Genomic DNA, 20,016 nt, shown 5'->3' with positions numbered 1-20,016 from the left:
CTTCTGTAAACGATATACTTTAATGTTTTTTCAATGTTTTTTCAAATAAATGACTACTCGCCTTTTACCAGATTTTTGTGATCCGAACACAATCCTATGGGGGAAATTCATTAAATAATTATTTATAGACTGTTAATTTAACATGAAGAAGGTACATTAAATAAATACTCAAATGTAACTTAAAAATGTGTTTGTGAATATATTTACATATTACATTGGAGCTGTAAGCCCATCTATTGGTCCAAAGAGGGTTTCCAATAATACGGGTTTCCAATAAGGTCTCTGCGTGTTGCTGTCTTTCCATTTATGCAACACAACAAGATTAAATGGAACATAGTTTCTCATATGTATTTTCTCGTTATTTCATCTGACTCCATAAATGAAAAAAGGTTTTAATGATATCTGTGTATCATCAAATGTTAACGAATGTTTGAACTTTTTAACTCTTATTTTACCCGCTCAGATTAGGAAACTATAGCACTTTGAGGTCCGTGCGTCTTTCGCAGGTCTCCGACACAATCTTGCCAGTTTCCAGTCATCAAACAGGGCGATTGGCTAAATATCTGAGATTTGCCGTATTCACACGTACACAATCAAAAGATACTTTAATAACCCCGTTGAAATGCCTCCACGTGAATTTAATTCAATAGATTTACTTCAATAGAGTTTTTGGCCCCCATTAAAAGACGTCAGTCGATCAGCTTCACTTCTCTAAAAATGGTTTTTGATTGGCCAAGCCCGTGATCACTCACGCACGCGTATCAAAGTAACATTAAATCAAAACAGAGGTATTCGAGACACACCCGAATCTAAGCTGATCAAACAGCACATTTGCCGTTACTTAGACAGAAATATCTTGTCTCTGCACCCAAGCACGCTTGAAGTGATGTCGGATACTAGTCGTCACTAATCTGATGCAAAACTTGTGGAAGTATACGGATCCGATAATCTATTTGGGAAAAATAATCTTAGAGTCAGTCAGAATAAAATCAAACGTTTACAATTTATTGACCAGGTAATGAAGCAATAATTCAAAATCCAATTCATGAAATCATCAGTTGTTCATATCATAACAACAATTCAGAAATCGAGAAATCTGGAGAAATTATTACCTGGCAACGGAAATTACACACAGCGGTTGTGCGGGAAGTCAACCTACAGACTCCTCGAACTTTTCTGCTCCTTTTCCTTATAAACCCAGAAATTCAATATTCTTTACCAAATAGTGGTCTGTCATTATAATTCGATTTTGGTCCCCTAACGAGGGGTTCATTGCTTGAATGGGTTCTTGTTTTACATACAGGAGGTAGTATGAATGGAGGATCTGAGGGAGGGAACACCTTTAAGGGACACATCACTTTTCTCATACTTTATAACTTCTTTTAGCTTTTCATTATAGTTGGGAGAATGAGACCATTTTACCAGGCGCACTGAGACACTTAAAATGAGACCAAACATGTATTGTTACTTTTTGTACACACATAATATTGCATGGGTTTTCAGTGAGGTGAGGAGGAGAAGAGGGGGAGCAGGGGCATGTGATGAGTAAGGTGTGAACTGCACTGTGTGCTGCGTCTGCGTTAATTCTCAGGAGAGCCTTTTGCTCTCTCGAGGGGGACGTACTCCCGGCTTACTGAGCATGATCAATATGTTACTAAACCAGTGATTCTCAACATAGAAACAGACACTAATGAGACATCTATGTATATTATCTATATATGTTCACTCTGTATCTATGTTGGAACAAGTTGACTGTGCATCTGCAATAGACATTAGCAGATGATTTACACAGCATTTAGTGTTGATCATTTAGGACATGGTATTGCATATTGAGTTATACATTAAAGGGTTAGTTCACCCAAAAATGAAAATTATGTCATTAATGACTCACCCTCCGAAAACTTATAAAACTTAGTCCGAGAGTTTTCTGAAAATGTATGTACGGTATACTGTCCTTGTCCATGGTATGGCAGTGAAGTTTCTTGATTATTACGCAGGAATGAGAGTATAGTTCCTATATCAGCCTAGAAAATCGCAACTTTACATTTTCCGTCGGTCTTAGTGCACGATGTAACTACAGAAGAGTCAAGTTTTAAATAGGAAAAATATCAAAACTCTTTGGTCATTTTTTTTTTAGAAATGCTAATGGTCTTGTCCACTTCAATGATGTATGCTAAGCTATGCTAAAAGTGGTACCGCCAGAACCGGAGATCGGCTGAATGGATTCAAAAACGGTAAAACTCAACATTTTAACTCTGGGGGAGTTGTAAAATGAGCCTATTTCCAAAAAAAGTGGAGTATCCCTTTAAAGGCAACAAACCTAAGTAAACATTACTAACTTTCACTGCGTGCTTTGTTTCAATTAGATGAGAATGTGTTTTGTAATGATTGTTGTGTGGTGTTGTTTATCGCAGAAGAGCTGCTGAACAGTTTCGCGGGGCAGCCCGGCTCGTGGAGGCTCTGCCTCTACTTCCTCTCCAACAGCAGGAACGAATATGTCATGATGTACAGCCTTACTGTGTTTGAGGTAAAGTTAACCCTTCACTTCATTATCTTATGTAGAGTGAACTTTGCCAAACATTGCCAATGTTCAAGTCACACACTAATGTTCAAAAGTTTGGAGTCTCTTCTGCTGAGGCAGAAATACAGAAAAAAAACCCAGTAATATTGTGAAATATGATTACGATTTTAAATAACTGTCTTCTATTTGAATATATTTTAAAATGTAATTTATCCTTGTGATGAAAAAGTTGAATTTTCAGCATCTTTACTGAAAATTATTTATAATTATTCTAAAAAATCATTAAATATGCTGTTTTGCTGCTCAAGAAACACATATTTTTTATAAATGTTGAAAACTGTTGTGTGTAATATATTTTTTATATTTATTTGATATTTATAGAGGGTTCAAAAGCATTTATTTGAAATAGAAATCTTTATGAATTGAACATTATAAACTTTATGAACATTATGAATGTCATTCTTGTGACTTTTATTCACCCCCTAATTATCATTGCTGTATTTTTTTAAAAGAAATTATCATTATAATGATATATTTAAATCGTACATTAAAGTATACCATGTGACCTGCATAGTAGCATTTATTTGTACTGCATTTATTTTTATTATAATTTTAATTAAAAAAAGAAGTTCCTTTGGAGGATTTTTTTCATTAGTACAATAATGCCAGTCTTTTGGTTTGTAATTTTAAGGGAAATTAGCATGATGATAATATCACAATGCAAATAAACAGACCTTACTTGTAAAAAAACCCAAATAGGTTTAATTTTCTTGAAATATGACCTGGATATACACTCACCGGCCACTTTATTAGGTGCCCCATGCTAGTAACGGGTTGGACCCCCTTTTGCCTTCAGAACTGCCTCAATTCTTCGTGGCATAGATTCAACAAGGTGCTGGAAGCATTCCTCAGGGACTTTGGTCCATATTGACATGATGGCATCACACAGTTGCCGCAGATTTGTCGGCTGCACATCCATGATGCGAATCTCCCGTTCCACCACATCCCAAAGATGCTCTATTGGGTTGAGATCTAGTGACTGTGGAGGCCATTTTAGTACAGTGAACTCATTGTCATGTTCAAGAAACCAATTTGAAATGATTAGAGCTTTGTGACATGGTGGAAGTAGCCATCAGAGGATGGGTACATGGTGGCCATAAAGGGATGGACATGGTCAGAAACAATGCTCAGGTAGGCCGTGGCATTTAAACGATGCCCAATTGGCACTAAGGGGCCTAAAGTGTGCCAGGAAAACATCCCCCACACCATTACACCACCACCACCAGCCTGCACAGTGGTAACAAGGCATGATGGTTCCATGTTCTCATTCTGTTTACGCCAAATTCTGACTCTAACATCTGAATGTCTCAACAGAAATCGAGGCTCATCAGACCAGGCAACATTTTTCCAGTCTTCAACTGTTCAATTTTGGTGAGCTCTTGCAAATTGTAGCCTCTTTTTCCTATTTGTAGTGGAGATGAGTGGTACCCGGTGGAGTCTTCTGCTGTTGTAGCCCATCCGCCTCAAGGTTGTGCGTGTTGTGGCTTCACAAATGCTTTGCTGCATACCTCGGTTGTAACGAGTGGTTATTTCAGTCACTGTTGCCCTTCTATCAGCTCGAACCAGTCTGGCCATTCTCCTCTGACCTCTGGCATCAACAAGGCATTTCCGCCCACAGAACTGCCGCTCACTGGATGTTTTTTCTTTTTCGGACCATTCTCTGTAAACCCTAGAGATGGTTGTGCGTGAAAATCCCAGTAGATTAGCAGTTTCTGAAATACTCAGACCAGCCCTTCTGGCACCAACAATCATGCCACGTTCAAAGTCACTCAAATCAACTTTCTTCCCCATACTGATGCTTGGTTTGAACTGCAGGAGATTTTCTTGACCATGTCTACATGCCTAAATGCACTGAGTTGCCGCCATGTGATTGGCTGCTTAGAAATTAAGTGTTAACGAGCAGTTGGACAGGTGTACCTAATAAAGTGGCCGGTGAGTGTATTTGTGTAATTATCCTAAAACACAATAGGCAAGCACAGGTATCCTCTGCTGTGTTTACGATATGAGATATGATGACAATAAACGTTTCGGTCGTCCTCTGCAGAATCTTGTGAACAAGATGTGGGTTGGCGTAGCCAGTGAGGACAAAGCAGAACTTCGGAGCTGCTTGCCCAAGCTTCTGCTATCCCAGCATGCACTGCTGCCTTTCTTCATCCGAAACAAACTCTGCAAAGTGATCGTTGACATTGGACGCCAGGACTGGCCTATGTTCTACCATGACTTCTTCAGCAACACCTTACAGGTACCTGTTATTCTTTACTGCAGTTACTATTAGATTATATTAAACCGAACTGAACTGGCTCCATCTTTGTGGTTTGTGTTGCAGTTAGTGCAGTCGCCGTCTCTCGCGCCGCTGGGTTTGGTTCTGCTCAAGATGACCTCAGAAGAGCTGGTCTGTCCCAGAGAAGACTTGAGCGTCGCTCGTAAAGAGGAGCTGAAGAAACTCCTGCTGGATCAGATCCCCACCGTACTGAACCTTCTGACTGGTGAGACACTCAGTACTGATTAACTGAAAGTATATGCGGGTGTAACTATTCGTTAAGCACTGGAACGTGTATCATGTGATGTATCAAGCTCTTCAATACTTTTGAAGAGTATTCACGTAAAAACAGTGGGTTATGACTTAAAGGCACACTGTGGAACTTTTCAACCTTTATAATATATTACCAAAACCCATTGAGATGGTACATCGACTTACAATAGGTTGAATGACACGTCTGCCGTAGCCTGAAGGTGTCTGTATCGCTTTTCCTAGCACTATGTAACTTCGGGTTTCGGGTAGGAACCCGAGCACAAAAAGAACTACAAAATTCGACCGCTTTACGGCATACGTCACTTCCCCCACCACCCACAACTTCCTCAGATTCTGACGTGAGTGCTCAACTCGCGTTTGATTGCCGTCTGTATGTTTTCGTCATGGCTGAACCAACAGCTACAAGGAAGGAAGAAGGCAAAGGTTTTGTCAGAGGACACAAAAAAAAAAGAAAAAGGCATAGCTGCTAGTGACAAATGAAAAGCCAGGACGAGGATCACCATTGGTCCAGCGTTCGCTCGCTGGCGTGAGCTACAGGAGGAGGAGGGGTGCCCGACCGATGCTGACGCTTGCCTGCACACAAATGCCGTTTCCAAGGTGACACAGATAAATCATATAAGCAGTGTAGTATTTTCTGGTATTCCGGCCACAGCCGATGGTGTTATGAGTGTAATAAAATGCCCACAGCCCATTGTTCATTTCTACACACAAACACAGCCCGCCACAGTGCAGGGCTCGCACAAATAAAATCGACTCATGTCAAATGTACATTAAATGTAGTGAACGTTCCCACGACTCAGTGCCCACAAACACTACAGACAACATGTCCCACGGTTTCTGTAAAACGAAACCAACACACATAAGTTACAGTCAGTTATGAGTCTTCCCCTACCATCCTGTGGAAAAAAATATCGCGCCCGGCCCGCCGTCCCGCGCCCACATTCACTCACAGACATGTTAGCACTAAGCCGCTCGCTCTCTCTCAGCAGACTGCTATAAGGGAATCGAGCGCGGCCAGGCTGCCCGCCTCAAACACTGCAAGCACACACAATCTAAAGACACGGGAAGCTGACCCACTGTCTATGGGCGGACCGGTTGACTGTTTGTTGACTTTTGCGACAGTGCCGCGGAGCTTGTGGCCTCTAGGGACGCTAGACGTGAAAGTTACAGGTCGAGCGCCACTAGTGGCCAAAAGTTCCGCAGTGTGCCTTTAAGGAAACGTACACAGTTGAGGAAAAAAAATGCATGTGTAACAGAATTGAATCTGTGCATTAGCTAAGAACAAAGAAAATAATTACAAACAAAACAGACAAATGAATACAACAGAACGAAAATGCAAATCAAATAAACAAGTTTTTCTGGAAGATGTACTAACAGTGGTATTCAGATAAGTAATGGCCTTTCCTACAACAACAACAAAATGTATAATCAAATGTAAAATAATATTTCATAGTCTTACTGTAACACATGTATAGTTTATCCTTATTAAAGCTACTTCAGTTATTCGGTCAAGATCAGTGAGTGATATTCTTTTGTTATTTGTTGTTTGATTCACGTTACTGACACACACAGCTCAGGTTTATTAGGCTGCTGTCACTTTAAAAGTGTATTGCTGACTGTTTACTTGACTTACGTAATTGTTTTGAGGACCTTTTTCTTACATTATTTAACCTAGTATTAGTTTTTCCTGAAGTATTGATAATTGTGAAATTTCACTGATATTTAAAATTACTCATCGTATCGCCATCATATCATCCTCCAATAATCGTGTTAAATACATTCAAATATACATACATAGCGCGATTTCAACATTGACCAAAAATTATCGTGATTATGATTTTTGTCATAATGAAGCAGTCCTAGTCATCAACCAGTACTGATATGATAACCACAAAATGGTCTGTCACTAGTTGAAACCAATAAATGACGGTTGTCTTTTGTCGTGTTCTGCAGGTGTTTTGGGGGGCAACAGCACACAGATGATCCTGGAAGCTGAAAGTGCCGCTCTGTGTCTGCTAGCGCTGGAGTGTTTGGCCCATCTCTTTAGCTGGATTCCTCTCTCCACTTCTATCACTCCATCCCTCCTCGCTTCTAATTTTCATTTCGCTCGCTTCGGATGCCAGCAGCCAATCAAAACGAAACATCTGCCCACTTCGAATGGAGACTCCGCCCCTGGAAATCTCCCAGCCAATGAAGGCCGTGGACACTGCAGGACTGGTCAGATGGTGGGCCAATCCGATCGCGCCAGGCTGGGCGTCATGGCCATGAACTGCATCAACGAGTTAATGTGCAAAAACTGCGTCCCCGTGGACTTTGAGGAGTTTCTGCTACGCATGTTTCAACAGACGTTCTACCTACTTCAAAGACTCACAAATACACACTCGCACACCAACACACACACTATCAAAAGCAGATTGCAAGAATTAGATGAAAGGTAAGAGATAGATGCTCTTGATTCAAACATTTAACTCATTGATGCTGCTGCTTTTTAACCCTCTCCATCTGTCTGTCTGTGTCTATCAGCTATGTGGAAAAGTTCACCGATTTCCTCAGGCTTTTTGTTAGTGTTCATCTGCGGAGGATCGAATCTAACGCCCAGTTTCCTCTAGTGGAATTTCTCGCTTTGCTCTTCAAATTCATTCTGGAAACTTTTGGCCCACATCAACCCGCTCACAAAACCCAGACACCTCTGGCTTGTCCACAACAATGGGCTGAGGAAACACCTTACCACCAGCAATATCGTTGCCTAATATCAAACCTACTCCTTCTATCGGAAGCTGAGCACGTACTCCCAAACATACAACTCCAGTGAACAAATCAGATTGGAGGTAAACAGAGTGCAAGGGAACTTTAACACAACCGAGTTCAATGCCACGGATTAGCACGCTAGATCCGCAGTATGACCGTTCTGAGAAGTCGAGTGCGCTCTCCACAATAAAAGATTGAACCGAACCAGTATCTCGCAAGATTGTAATCGGCTTCAAGTGTCCCTGTTCACCTGAGAGAGATACTGAACCGTTCATAATAAATGGGCAGTATAAGTTTGTATGCGAATTAATAGAGTTCCACGCAGAGGGCGCAATATGAACTAGAGCAACTCCCTTTGGTTTCTCAGATGGTTTATTCTGATTCCAGCGCTTACAATCTGCAATCAAATGACCCGGCTCACGACAGAAAAAACACACGCGCCTCTCTCCCTCACGAGCCACATTTGTATTACGAAACACACTAGAGGCTGCCTCTCTATTCTCTCGTTTTCCCTTACCCTTAAAAAAAACCCTTGAATCGTTTCTCACAGGAAATTCAACAGATGAACCATGTTTCTCTCTACACACAGACGGAGTAAAAACAGTTTTGTGCGTGAGCACAAATTCATCTGCCAAAACAGCGCCATTAGTCACGGATAAGACCTTCTGCTCATTCAGATACACCACGATGTCCTCTGAAACACAACTTTTAAAGTCCTCTAGCAACAAGAGTTCGCGTAATTGCTCAAATGTTGTAACTCTGCTTGCGGCACACCATTTGTCAAACAACACAGTTTTCTCGCGAGCAAACTCGCCAAATGTTTGACTGGAAATTTTCTGATGGTTTCTGAATTTCTGACGATAAGCTTCAGGTACTAATTCGTATGCTCTCAAAACAGCAGCTTTAACAGTATCGTAATTCAAACTTTGTTCAATAGGTAAAGATGTGCACACTTCCTGAGCTTTACCCACTAATTTACATTGCAATAACAGCGACCACAACTCTTTTGGCCAATGTAATGTAGCTGCTATGCGCTCAAAAGCGACAAAATACGAGTCTACCTCCGTCTCTCTGAAAGGAGGAACAAGTGTAATGTATTTACTCACATCAAAGCTGGTCACAGACGCACCAACAGAGGAGGTAATGGGTAGACTTTGATTCGGTGCAGGTGAAACAGTTATCCTTTAACCAGGTAAAACTCTTTCATTTAATGTTCCTGGAAGCACCAACTCTAACACAACATATTCATGTCTAATGATATTTCCTTTTCCTGTACTTTGATTACCCAAACTTTCCTTGTTCCTCTAACTTTTGACACATCACCATACTTTTTTTTATTGTTTTTGAACATATTTTAATGCACATACCTGGTTTGGGGGTATTTTCATTAATGGTTTCCTGGTAATCTTTGAATTTCTGTTGAAAAAGACTAGACGTGAAGGTGCTTTTTTACTCTTGCCCATGGCTTCATTGGTAATGTCATGTTCAGTATTAAACCACAAGATGTGCGTTATCATGACTAACATTAAAGGGGTCATGTCTTTTGACACATGCAAGAGGTTATTGTACTATTAAAACATCCTGTAAGTTTCACAACTCAACTTCCTCATTAGTTCAAAAAAAGCTTTCATTGAATCCAAGCTCAGAAAACGACTCGTTTCGGATTGTCAAGTTATGATGTAATAGTGCAACCAAATACCGCCTTTGCAGAATTAGTGCGTTAGTGAGATAAACAGGAGAGATACAAGATCACTGGACTAAAGATATCATTAGTTTCCAAAGGATCCTAGTGCTAAGACAGTGGTTATTTATTTTCAGATTTAGCATATTAATAATGCATGCACCTCATAAATCATGACACACTGCTCTAGCACAGGAAAGTGCTTTTAAAATGAAAAAGTATCGTTATCGATATCGGCAATACTGGCTCTGTATTTACTTGGTAGCGTTCTCTCTCTCTCTCTCTCTCTCTCTCTCTCTCTCTCTCTCTCTCTCTCTCTCTCTCTCTCTCTCTCTCTCTCTCTCTCTCTCTCTCTCTCTCTCTCTCTCTCTCTCTCTCTCTCTCTCTCTCTCTCTCTCTGTGCGCATGTGCGAGTGTTTGCGGAGCGAGTGAGAAGAGCGTGTGGTGAGTGACGCCTGAGTGTGTTTTCTAACTGTTTTTGTGTTTTGTTTTGTATGTTTATGTTTTTCGTGTGTTATTTTGTGTAGGGGAGTAGTTTTCTTTAGAGAAAGTTGTGGGAGTCTACTCCCGGCGTCCTTTTTTTGCCGGGAAGCATGGCTGCTTCAGGTGTTATGAGTAGTGATGGTCTAACTCGGCGTCATGGGATTAAGATTTTGTGCAAATTAAGTTTAGAGGAATGTGCGTTAGCGGTTGGCAATGTAGTTGGTTATAATTCGATTGTTTCTGCATCTAAAATGAACAACGCGGTTGTTTTATTTTTAAACGCGATCGAAAAAGCCAACGAGGTTGTTCAAACTGGAGTCGTAATTGATGATACGCTTACACATGTACTGCCTCTTAGTAGCCCATCTAGAAAGATTGTTGTGTCAAATGTTCCTCCTTTTGTTTCTGATGCAAGTATTGCTAAAGAATTGTCTTCCTTTGGTAAGATAGTCTCTCCCATTAGAAAAATTGCTCTTAGCTGTAAATCACCCTTGCTGAAACACGTCGTATCTTTTCGGAGACAGGTCTACATGATTCTGAAAAATAATGCTGACGAGCTGAACCTGTCCTTTAATGTTAAAGTTGAGGATTTTAACTATACAGTTTATGCAACGTCTGAAAGTGTAATGAAATGCTTTGGCTGTGGCAAAATTGGCCATCTGATACGTGCTTGTCCTGACAAACTGGACGAAAACGCTCCTGTACAGACAAACTCTCAGAGTAATCGTTCTGAAGCTGTGTCTGTCGCAGAGGATGCTGTGGCCCCTGCTGCTGTTGGGTCAGGTTCTGGTGGGTCGGTTGGGAATAAACCCACTATGGCTGAGGTTACTGCTGGTCTGTCCACTGTACCTGATCTCATGGTTTATGAGACGGGTAATTCAAGCAGTGACATCAATACAGATAAAACGACAACCACTGATAAACGGGTCAGTGAGGGTGTTGTTGAATTGGAGATGGAAACAGAGGCAGTCTTCAAAGTTCCTATTAAAAGAAAAAAAGTCTATCAGAGCAAGGTCATTAAACAAGTAAAAAAAGACAAAAATGAGGCTGAAAGTGTAGTCTCAGATAATGACAGTGATTCTACAGTTTCCAATATTTCTGATTGTTCTTATCTTTCATCGCAAAATGAAAATAAAAATTCAACTACAGTGTATAAAGTTGAGGACATTAGTAAATTTGTGAAAGAAACTAAGGGCTTACCTGGAGTTCAGGTTGAAGATTACTTCCCTGATTGCTTAACTTTCATTAACGATGCAAGAATTCTAATGAAAGAAGGTGCTTTTGCAGATAAAGAAGTTTACCGTCTCAGGAAAATTGTGAGTAAACTTAGAAAGTAAAATCTTAATGATGAAAAACAAGATATGGTATAATATCTTTTTTTCTGGTAGAAGTCTTTGCCTTGCTGACTGTTTCTCTTAATTACCTATGTCTTTTTAAAACATCATTTTTTATGAGACTTTAAAATTGGAACTCTCAATTTAAATGGTGCCAGAGACAGTCAGAAGAGAATGTGTTTGTTTGAATTTATTAAACAAAAACATTTTGATGTTACTTTTGTTCAGGAATCACATAGTGACTTAAAAAATCAGGTAGACTGGAAAAAGAATGGGATGGACAAATTGTTTTGAGTCATTTGTCTTCTAATAGTGGAGGAGTGGCTGTTCTGTTTTCAAAGAAATCCATACCAATTTCTTGTGAAATAGCTTTAACTTTTAAAAAACGGCCTTTAATTATTTCTTCTAAGTTTGAAAACACTATAATGACTTTTTTAAATATTTATGCCCCCACAAAAGGGGCTGAAAGAATTGTTTTTTTTTATACAATTAGTGTTGTTATGAAAGACCTAAACTCAGAAGAATTATTTTTCCTCGGTGGAGATTTTAACTGTACTGAAAATGATAAATTAGACAGAAATCATTTAGAGCCACATATTGCCTCACAAAAAGCGTTCACGCAATTGATAAGAACTTTTGATCTATGTGATGTTTGGAGGAATGTGCATCGCAACCATAGACAATACACTTGGGCACATAGTAGAGATAATCTTATTTCTATGGCAAGACTAGATAGGCTCTATGTGTCTAATTATCAAGCAAATCTGATTAGAGAATGTAAAATAATTCCAGTTGGTTTTTCCGATCACTGTTCTGTTGTTTGTAATATTTTTATTAATTCTGTGTATTTAAAGAGTGCTTATTGGCATTTTAATACATCCCTTTTAAATGATAAAAAAGTTTATTGAAATTTTTAATTTGTTTTGGGAAAACTTTAAGAAACAAAAGCAGTTTTATACTTCCTTACAGCAATGGTGGGATTGTGGCAAGGTCCACATTAAACAGTTATGTCAAGAGTACACTCTTAATGCCACTAAAGATATGGCCCAATCAATGAAGTTTTTAGAAAATGAAATTATAGAACTTTTAAATACAACAGTTTCTACAGGTGATGGTGAGTGTTTTGAAAGCAGTAAATCCAAAAAAGAATTGCTTGCAGATTTATTGGGTACGAAAGCTCAAGGGGCGTTAATTCGTTCGCGTTTTCAAAATATCTCACAAATGGATGCACCATCTAAATTTTTTTTCAATTTAGAAAGAAAAAACGGCCAAAGTCGTATTATTCATTCACTACGCTCTGACACAGGGGAAGAGTTTACTGAGCCTAGCGAAATACGCAAACATGCAGTTAGTTTCTACTCAAACTTATACAAATGCGAATTGTCTCAAAGAGATAATGAAGATTCAAATTTTCTTAATGATCTTCCAAAGATTGATGAAGAGTCTAACACTATGCTTGAACAAACTCTGTCACAAAAAGAATTATACACAGCTATGATGAATATGGAAAATGGAAAGACTCCTGGCATTGACGGGATTCCTGTTGATTTTTATAAAATTTTATGGCCAGTGATTGGTGAAGATTTCTTTTTAGTTCTTAACGATAGCTTGAACAAAGGACTGTTACCGTTAAGCTGTAGAAGAGCTGTTATTACCCTGTTGCCCAAGAAGGGAGATCTCCAGAACATAAGCAACTGGAGACCGATATCTCTTTTATGTGCAGACTATAAAATTCTATCAAAGGCTTTAGCTACAAGGTTAAGTCAAGTTCTGAGTCAAGTTATACATTCCGATCAGAATTATTGTATACCCGATAGGTCAATCTTCGATAACATCTCATTGGTTAGAGATGTTTTAGAGGTTGCAAGGCTATTTGGTGTAAATGGTGGTCTAATTTCGTTAGACCAAGAAAAAGCCTTTGATCGTGTAGTAGAACATGCATATTTGAGAGATGTTTTAGAAGCTTTTGGTTTTAGTCAGGTTTTTAAAAATATGATTGAGGCCATGTATCGTGACATCGAGAGTGTACTCAAAGTCAATGGTGGTTTGAGTGCTCCTTTTAGGATTCAGAGGGGAGTTAGGCAGGGATGTGCTATGTCGGGTATGCTATACTCCCTGGCTATCGAACCTCTGCTTCATAAATTAAGAACTGAGTTGAGTGGGTTTACTATACCACACTGTAATGTTACATTGCACCTTTCTGCCTATGCTGACGATGTAGTTGTTTTTATATCTGGTGCTGATGATATCGAAAAGTTGAAGATTATTGTTAACAGTTTTAAAAAAATTTCCTCTGCAAAAGTTAACTGGGGGAAAAGTGAGGCCCTTTTAATGGGCGATTGGAATAGAGGTCCTCCCAGTTTACCTGGAGGTAATAATCTGGAAGAAAGGTGGAGTGAAATATCTTGGAATTTTTCTAGGTAATGATGATTTTGTTAGACAAAATTGGGATTGTATGCTAGAAAAAATTAAAGGACGATTACAGAAATGGAAATGGCTACTCCCCAAATTGTCTTATCGAGGGCGTACACTCATAATTAACAATCTGGTGGGGTCCTCGTTATGGCATAAACTTGCTTGTGTCGATCCGCCTCTGGGACTGTTACCAAAACTTCAAGCAGAAATGGTCAATTTTTTCTGGGACAATCTGCACTGGACACCTCAAAGTGTTCTTTTCCTGCCAAGGGATGAAGGAGGTCAAGGTTTGGTGAATCTGGTCACCAGAGGAGCGACTTTTAGGTTACAGTTCATTCAACGATTGCTGATGGGACCCCAGAATCTAGTGTGGAGACCATTAGCACAAACTATTTTATCTGGGGTGAACGGAATGAGACTTCATGCTGTACTGTTTTTAACGGAATATAATCTCCTGGATTTGTCTAGACTACCTTCATTTTATAAAAGTCTTTTTAAAGTGTGGAGACTTTTTAAGCATGAATGGGTAGAGTCAGCCACATCTCTTTTCTGGTTGCTCGAGGAACCTGTGGTGTTTGGAAGTCGCCTTGATCTGTCAGGAGTTGACCTTCCAGGGCTAAAAGACTTCCTTGTGTCAAAGAAACTATTGCAATTGAAAGATATTGTTGAAAAAGCCGGACCTGGACTAAAAAATGCAGAAACTGTTGCTATACATCTGGGAATAAGATCAGTGAGATTTGTTAGAAGTTTTCTGAACAAACTGGATGGGGTTTTAAACTCCAAGGAAAAAGCTCTACGAGAGTTACAGTATGGGTGATATTGTCCCTGATGCTAATGACCTCTTCCCAGGCATCAGAAGTACACCTGATCTTGAGGAATCCTCACATAATAGTCCTCTGTTGTGTTTGAATGCAAATGAAAATGTTGATTTTTGTACAGTTAAAGGAAAGATCTTATACAAATGTATTGTGAAGGTAATAAATAAACATACATTAAAAGGCAGAATTGACACAGTATGGAGAGACAAACTAGGAGTGGTAGAGGAATTAAAACCAGAGTGGAGAGTACTCTACAAACCACCATTGACTAAAAGAGCAGGCGATCTCCAGTGGAGAATCCTGCATGGTGCAATCGCTGTAAACGCCTTTGTGGCGAAATTGAATCCCACTGTAAATGATAATTGTCCTTTCTGTTTAGAGAGAGAAACAATATTCCATTGTTTTATGAATTGTGACAGACTTCTTCCGCTCTTTGATCTTCTAGAATTTTTATTCTCTTTACTAGGGATTTCTTTTACAAAGCAATGTTTTATATTTGGCTTCAAGTATAGTAGACTACAGAAATACAAGTGTCAATTAATTAACTTTATTGTTGGTCAAGCCAAATTAGCAATTTATATTTCCAGAAGAAATGAAATAGAACAGAGAAATGGGCAACACATTGTATCAGTTTTTAAGAATATGTTTAAATCAAGAATTCTTGTTGATTTTAATTATTACAAGATGATGAATGCAATCAACGTTTTTGAGATTGAATGGTGTTGTGATGTTGGTATGTGTTCTATACTTAATGAGTTGTTTTTTATATGTGATTTAAGGTAAAGTCATGTAGTGTTGTTGTTGTTGTTGTTGTTTTTTGGTTGTTGTTGTGTTTTCTTTTGTTAAATAACAAATAACTGTTGTCTGTTGTTAAATAAAGCGTTTTAAAACTCAATTCTCTCTCTCTCTCTCTCTCTCTCTCTCTCTCTCTCTCTCTCTCTCTCTCTCTCTCTCTCTCTCTCTCTCTCTCTCTCTCTCTCTCTCTCTCCCATCCATCCATCCAGCATTCATGGAGGATTTATGATTTTAAATCAAATTCTGCTGTAATCCACATGAGGAAGAGTATTAGAGCTGTCGATCAATATAAATGTTTCATCAAATGCCCAATATAAATATATCTATCTGTCTGTCTGTCTAATTCTTTTTTTTTTTTTATCCATCTAAGTGTATTTTTTATTAGATATTTTAGATATAGATATTTTATTATATCTATTTACTGTATATTTCTTATCTTTCTATCTATCAATCACATTTTTCCTGTTATTATTAATTCCATTAAATTTGCATGTTAAATGACATTGAGTATATAATGAGCAGAGCATGATTATGTGTGTGTTTTAGTTTCCGGTGCTCCAGGAGGATCTGGACGTTTATCTTGGGCTGCAACAGTATATCGTGAGATCAGGATCAAGTGAGTTTCTCTTCATGGTCACAGTCTGAATATTCAGCAGTTTTGTAGATATTAGCTTTGTTTTCAAACCCGTTCAGCTGCACACCCAGATTACACCTTTAAATGCAAACGCAGTTCTTAACAGAATTATTAGATGCATTGTTTTGGATGAACTGTTTGTCTTGGAGAACGCATTGCAACAATGCTAATGTGTCGTTTTCACTCAGCATCCAAATGTCACTGTTTGTATGTCTAATCCACTGAAGCATAAAGGGGGAATTTGTTGGAAATATGATATCTTTGACAAATGTCCTTGTTCTTCAGGCTGTACTTTTGTTTTCTTCAGGGTTTTTTCTTCTTTTGCTATCTGACTTCCTTCTATCAAATATCTTGTATAAATATGTTGCTGCCATGGCATGTGGAATTTGATTTTTTTTTACCTAAGTGTATAATAATCAGCCCAAGTAAGCAGGCTTATTAAACGAAGGCAGACAAGATGAAATATAGAGGAGGAAGTTCTACGAGAACTGTAACACATACTTTACCGTTCAGAAGTTTGGGGCAGTACGGTTTTTGTTTGTTTTTGAAAGAAGTCTCTTATGCTCACCAAGGCTAAGTAAAAACAGTAATATTGAGAAATATTTTAATTAAAAATGTGTTTAAACATTTAACATTTAAATGTGTATTAAATTGTAGTTTATTCCTAGCCTGGTAATACCAGACTCTGCTACTTCACTTTGCTTCGTAGACAGAGTCTGGAATGGCATAATAGAGAAGTGTTTTCTCTCTCGCTAGGGGGCGCTTGTCTGAAGTTTAAAATCATTGGTTACCCGTAAGCCTTACAGATAAGTTTATATATGACTATGTTATGTGCCAACACAGCCGCATCGAACCACAGACATCATGCATCGAACTCAAATCTATGATCGAACTTCCACTGTAAACCTGCTGTAAACACTTGATGATGCGAGCGAAATACCGGAGTGAACATGGCTGTAAACGACTTTTGCAGATTATGCGAAGTTAATCTACGCATCCACGGTACAATCAGGGCCTCTAAACTGATATTTGACAGTAGAGAGAAACAAAAAAATATTTGCAGCCAACTGTCAAAGTTAGGATTAGTTCTGTTAAACACAGCTCTTTGTTCATCTCGAGTCTGTCGGAAGTGCTGCAACTTAATTGCAAGATTACAGCATGTCATGGCAATATTTAAGACCTGGAAAAGAAAGGAGACACTGACCTGTCAAAAGGCTCCCCAGTTTCTCGCTGACGATCGGTAATAGTTGATAAATTAAACTTTTCCCAAAGGGAGTAGGGCCACAACATCACCTCCATTCAAAATGTTTCATACACACTCTTCTTGTTCGGGCTTCAGTTTGCTAATGCCGGGAATATTCTCCACAACAGAGCGAATTGCATACGCGTCTCCATATCCGCGGTCGTTTTCGATTTCCCTGAACTAATCTTAAACTCAGCGCTTAGCGACTACGTCACGGCTTTCAGCCCGCCCTCTGTTCGTTGATTGGCCGGCTGTTTTCAGGCCGGAGGAAAACGGATAGATAGGCCGCTGTCTCAGACTGAGTACAGAAGCGAAATGAAATTGAGCGGAACTATGAAGTCTGACGTAGTCAGGCTAGTTTATTCCTGTGATCAAAGCTGTATTTTCAGCATTATTGCTCCAGTCTTCAGTGTCACATGATCCTTCAGAAATCCCTCTAATATGATGATTTGATGCTTGAGAAACAATTATTATTATTATCAATGTCTTAAACAGTTGTGCTGCTTCATATTTTTGTGGAAACTGATACATGCATGTCTTTACTGACACTTTTGGTTAATTTAATGCATTCTTGCTAGAAAAAAAGTATTAATTTCTTCTTTTTAAACTTACTGACCCCAAACCTTTGAACAGTAGGTTACCTTCTATTGATTGCTTGAGCATTTAGAGACTCAGTATTTTAGTAGTATCTGGTCTTGTAATGTTCAGTCTGATGGTGCTTTGTGGCGGGTCTGTTCTCATGTGGCTTGTGAGCTGTTGTCAGCTGTTGTTGAGTGGTTTTACACCTCTCTCTCTCTCTCTGTGTGTGTGTGAACAGGTCGCCGGCTGAACATCACAGCGGAGGCCGACTGCAGAAGACTTCACTGCGCTCTCAGAGACCTGAGCTCTCTGCTGCAGGCCGTGGGACGCCTGGCTGAGTTCTTCACAGGGGACGTTTTCACCGCCCGCTTTAATGACGCTCTCGCCATCGTGCAGAGGTCAGTTCCTGATTCCCAATTCCTCATTTAACAACAACACTACCTCATGTGTGCACTTCAATGTCCTCTGTATTTGCTTATGTTTTATGCCATGTTTTTTTATGTATATTATAAGTGGTCTTATTACTGGTTTTGTTGTGTTGTGTAGTGTGCTTCACATGGCTATTGATGATTTCTTTTTGCATTACGCCAAATTTAGTTGTTTTTTTACACTTTTCATAAATAACTTTTGCTATTATGCCCTTTTACAAAGTCTTGTCACGTAAACCTGTTACGATCTGTGATTCACATCTTGATTTTGGGTCTGATACAACACATCGAAGAAGTCAGTGTGTTTGGGGAGTTAGGACTACTTAAAGGAGACCCCATAAAAATAGTCCTAAAAGAAAACGCTAAGCCATACAGCGTCGCAGCCCCTCGCCGTATACTCATTCCACTGCTACCTAAAGTAGAAGAGGAGCTGAACCGAATGGAAGAAAATGGCATAATAGAGCGCGTGACGGAGCCCACAGAATGGGTAGCGCCTAGGGGTGGAACGGTACATGTATTCGTATTGAACCGAAACGATACGGGCGTCACGGTTCGGTGCACGGATTTACACGGAATAAAAATAAATAAAACTCGCGTGCAAATTAATTAATGTAATGCGGAACTACTGTTAGATACGCGGGTTCTTTAGGGACACATAATCTGTACCATCGGCTTAGCTCTGAACGCGCGTTCACTTCAAACGTTGGCTTTATACGCGCGTCCTACTCGCTTTGGACTAGCGTCGAACTAGACGCGAATTTGACGCTCTATTCGCGTTTGGTGTGACCGCATAATGAACAGGCTGCGATGTCAAGATTGCAATGCTGGAGTGTGTGTGTGTGTGTGCGCGCGAGAGAGAGAGAGAGGCGGGCGCGATCGAACAGTGGAAACATAAAAAACATACTCCGTCATTTTGTTCATACAGATCATTAAACCTGCAAAGTGTTTACTTATATTTGTGTACACTCGCAATAAAACACAACATTGTGCTTTTGTCACACTGTAACCTACAACTGTCACCAGGGACGGACTGGGGCTAAAAAACAGCCCTGGACTTTCTCCCAAATAGGCCCATCATCCAGCCATTCGCCCCTAGCCACTAGGATGTCCTGATACTATGCCACAATACTGTAACCTATATGAGACAAGGTATTCACAGCAAGTAATATCTCAAAAACAATGATGACAATTGGGGTTTTGTTTATTAATGAAGCCTCAGTCTTCAAATAAAAAACAACAAAATGTACAATGCCATTACATCTGCATTGAAAATAAAATACAAATAATGAAATGTCACTGGCTACAGAAACCCTAATTACACAAACTTGTAATTATAAAACATATAGTTACTATATACCAGGCGTCTCCAACCTTTTTGTGTGCGAGGGCTAAAGGGATAAAATAATCTAGAAGGGCTATACTCAAAAATATTTATTATACATATAACATGGTGGTGTGTTTTTTACCTTACCTTTACTTTTAACTTTAACTTTTTTACTTTTCACCATCATATGCGAAATAATAAAATATCTTGATATTCTGGTTCAACAATTCCTGAAAAATTTGTAATATATATATATATATTATTCTCTAAAAACCTATTGTAGCATAAACATTTAGTATAAATATTTAATGCAAAATAAATAAATAAACTGCCATAACTTCTAAACAAAAACATTACTGCATTACATTTAATAGCCTACAATTATAGGCCTACATGACTATTAATATAACAGCATTTTTA

The 20,016-nt window shown here is 39.1% G+C and overlaps 1 pseudogene; it reads left to right on the top strand.

Moving 5' to 3' along the window:
• Positions 1-622: 622 nt before the first annotated feature.
• The window catches only part of LOC130095104 (exportin-6-like), a 55,886-nt pseudogene continuing 36,492 nt past the window's right edge, over positions 623-20,016 (top strand).

This window comes from Rhinichthys klamathensis, unplaced genomic scaffold, assembly GCF_029890125.1.
Source record: "Rhinichthys klamathensis goyatoka isolate OS25496 unplaced genomic scaffold, OSU_Roscu_1.1 h1tg000185l_1, whole genome shotgun sequence".
Classification (NCBI taxonomy): domain Eukaryota; kingdom Metazoa; phylum Chordata; class Actinopteri; order Cypriniformes; family Leuciscidae; genus Rhinichthys; species Rhinichthys klamathensis.
The sequence above is the reverse complement of the archived record's forward strand: the minus strand, read 5'-3'. Positions and strand labels throughout refer to the sequence as shown.